Source organism: Chamaea fasciata, unplaced genomic scaffold (assembly GCF_029207755.1).
Source record: "Chamaea fasciata isolate MVZ Bird 193981 ecotype frontalis unplaced genomic scaffold, bChaFas1.0.hap1 SCAF_144, whole genome shotgun sequence".
In the NCBI taxonomy this organism is placed as follows: Eukaryota; Metazoa; Chordata; class Aves; order Passeriformes; family Sylviidae; genus Chamaea; species Chamaea fasciata.
Window position 1 is genome coordinate 41,759 of NW_027094229.1, and position 3,138 is coordinate 44,896.

Sequence of the window (3,138 nt, forward strand, 5' to 3'; positions counted from 1 at the left end):
CTTTGGGGGAGCGCCAGAGCAGCCGGCTGGCAGGAACATGGCAGCTCCCCAGGGGCTGCTTGTGGCCTCTGACACCCAGTTCCTCAGGGCTTCCCACCAGCCCAGCCCCTCAGAGTCTCCCCCAGCCCGGCCAGCCTGCCCGGCAGCAGAGGCGCAGCCCCACAGCAGCTCCAGAGGAGCCCGACCAAGAGGCACCGCGGAGCCCTCAGCAATCCGGCCAGCAGCACACGGGCAGGAGGACACAGACGGCGGTTCCTGGCTGGCACAGGGCTTGTGGCCATCTCCAGGCTCCGGCCTCGCAGGGATGCCCACAGCTCCGGCCCCCGCCCACGCGCTCTCTCGGCCGTGCAAAGGCTTCCGCAGGACCACCGAGGGCCAAGGGGCTTCTGGCCATTTTCCCTGCAAGGCTGCACGCCTGGGCAGCTTGCTGAGCACAAAGCACCCTTTTCCCCCTCTTCCCCTGTGCACCCAGGGCAGCAAAAGAAAAATCCTGGGAGTCCGTGTATTGTAACACATATCCTATATTTATATACTGAAGAAAAAAAAGAAGAAAAGAAGAATCCTGTAGAAGAAGAAAATCCCCGCTGGCTCAGTTGGCCCCAGCAGACAGAGTGTCCCAGATCAGCTCTCCGTAGAGCTCCAGCAGCGCAGCCAGCCCAGGCCCGACAGTCGAGGCCGTGTCTTCCGTGCCCTGCGGAGCTGATCTCGCAGCTTCCGCAGGATGGAGTACGGAGCTCTCTGGACTGCCCGGAGGACCAAGGCTGTTTCAATGGCCAGGTTTCTGATGGCAGGGCTGCTGTCATCTGCCGTGTCTTCAAGGGCTGCAAGACAGAGGAACACGGGGCCATAGCCCTGATCAGCAGGGACCCGAGGAGAGCCCCCTGCCAGGGCCAGCCCAGCCCGCTCTTGCCATGGCCACGAGGGAGCAGGGACCAAGGGGATTGAAACATTAATTTTGAAGAATTACAGACTTTATACTGGATATTGCTGAAGTAAGACAGATAGACTTCCCTTTTGATAAGCAGAAGCCGGATTTAAGGAACTGATAAATCATGGGGCCTGTCAACTTATGTTTGTGTATTCTGACTAATCAATAGGCTTCAAGAAGCACAGTAAATTCATAATTGAAATACTCCTGGGAAAACGGGATTCAGTCGTCACGCAACACTAAAAGGTTAAAAAGTCAAAGCGAAGAAGACTCACTTACTTCATCATTTTGAGACCCCGCCCCATAAAAAAGACCACCGACCCATTTCAAAGAACAAACCACGCATGCTTAATAGCTTTTGGCTAATTACCATAGGAAGCGGGGAATGGGAGGTACTGAAGTCATGAATATACATTTGTGTTTTGGGTATTCAATCCTTCTGTACATAAAAAGACCCTGTGATCTTCTGTGAGCGCGCGTGTGTTCGGGAGCTATCCCGCACGCTGCCCGGCGTCGTAATTAAACATACACTTTCTAACTCTAAACTGCTGGAGAGTCTTTTGTCCGTCATTGTTGGATATCGGCATTAGGGCGATATTCCTATTTTTTTAATAATTCAATAGAACACCCCAAATTGCCCAATTTGGACCCCAAATTTCCAAGAATTAGCTGTATAGAGCCAAAAATTCACAAAAATTTCCTTTATGGACCCCAGAACTCCACTATAGAGATGCCAAGACTCCCCCAGACCCCCTTACATCCCATGTAGAGAACCCCAGATCCCCTATAGGATCCCCCAGGCGCCCCCGGACCCTCTATCGAGCCCCTACATATCCCCTCAGACCCCCCTGGGGACCTCCAGACCCCCCCAGACCCCCCAAATCCCCCACAGGGACCCACAGACACCCCCAGACCTCTCCGGACCCGCTACAGGCTCCCGCTGACCCCTAGAGATCCCCTACAGACCCCCCAACCCACCAAAACGCCACAGAAACCCCCCAAATCCCCCACAGACACCCAGACCCCATTTAGGGACGCCCCGACCCCCTTTACGGACCCCGCTGGACCCTCTACAGAGCCCCCAGACCCAGATAGAGCCCCGAGACCCGCCCAGCCCCCTTTAGGGACGCCCAGACCGCCCTAAATCCCCTATGGACCCCCTTAAACCCCTTACAGACCACCCACTAAACCCCCTAAAGACACCCCCAGGTCCCCCCAGACCCCTATAGATCCCCTAGAGATCCCCTACAGATCCCCTATAGATCCCCTCTAGATCCCCCATTGCCCCACCGCAGGTCTCGGACACGCCGGAGCCGGCTCGGGGGACCGGGAACAAAGATGGCGGCGCCCGGGGGAAGCCACTTCTGGGTCATCTGCGCATGCGCTCGAGGGAACGCGCCAGCAGATGGGCGGGGTCCAAGGAAAAAGAGGCGTGGCCAATGAAAGGGCGGGGAACGAATGGAACGAGGCGGGGTCAGAGAAAGGGCGGGAACTGGGAGGGGAAAGGGGCGGGGTCCAGGAAACGGCGGGAATTCTGAGGGGGAATGGGCGGGGTCAAGGGAACGCGCGGTCCTAAAAGGGCCCGGTTTGGCTTAAAATCACCCAAAAGACCCTAAAATCTCCGGCACCGAGACCGAGACCGAGACCAGCACCAGAAACGGCACCAGCACCGAGACTGAGACCGACACCGGAACCGAGACCGGCACCGCTCCGGGACCCGCACTGTGGGACCGACACCGAAACCGGCACCAGAACTGGTACCGGAACCAAGACTGACACCGACACCGACACTGGGACCGGCGCCGGGAGCGCTTCGGAACCGGCACCGGCACCAGGACTGCTCCAGGACTGCGGCCAGAACCCAGACCGGGAGCGCTCCGGGATCGAGACCGAGACCGGCACCGGAACCAGCACCGAGACTGGCACCGCACCGGGACCAAGACTGGGATTGGCACTGGGAGCACTCCGGGACCAAAAACGGCACCGGCACCGCTCCGACACCGAGACTGAGACCAGGACTGAAAGTGGAACCGGCACTGGCACCGAGACTGGCACCGCTCCGGGATCGAGATCGGCACCGCGACCGGAATCAGCACCGGGAGCGCTCCGGGACCGAGACTGAGACCGAGGCCGAAACAGGGACCGGGATCGGACCCGGAATCGCTCCGGGATCGGCTCCAGGATCGATCCGGGACCGCCGCGTTCTTTCT

At 58.7% G+C, this 3,138-nt stretch overlaps 1 long non-coding RNA gene across 1 annotated transcript; it reads right to left on the reverse strand.

Annotated features, from left to right (window-relative positions):
- Positions 1-353: 353 nt before the first annotated feature.
- Positions 354-2,273, reverse strand: LOC136304688 (uncharacterized). The gene is made up of 3 exons (XR_010724746.1): positions 2,219-2,273; positions 1,299-1,367; positions 354-821 (listed from the first exon to the last, which is right to left on the reverse strand). It is a non-coding gene; the product is annotated as an uncharacterized lncRNA (long non-coding RNA).
- Positions 2,274-3,138: the final 865 nt, after the last annotated feature.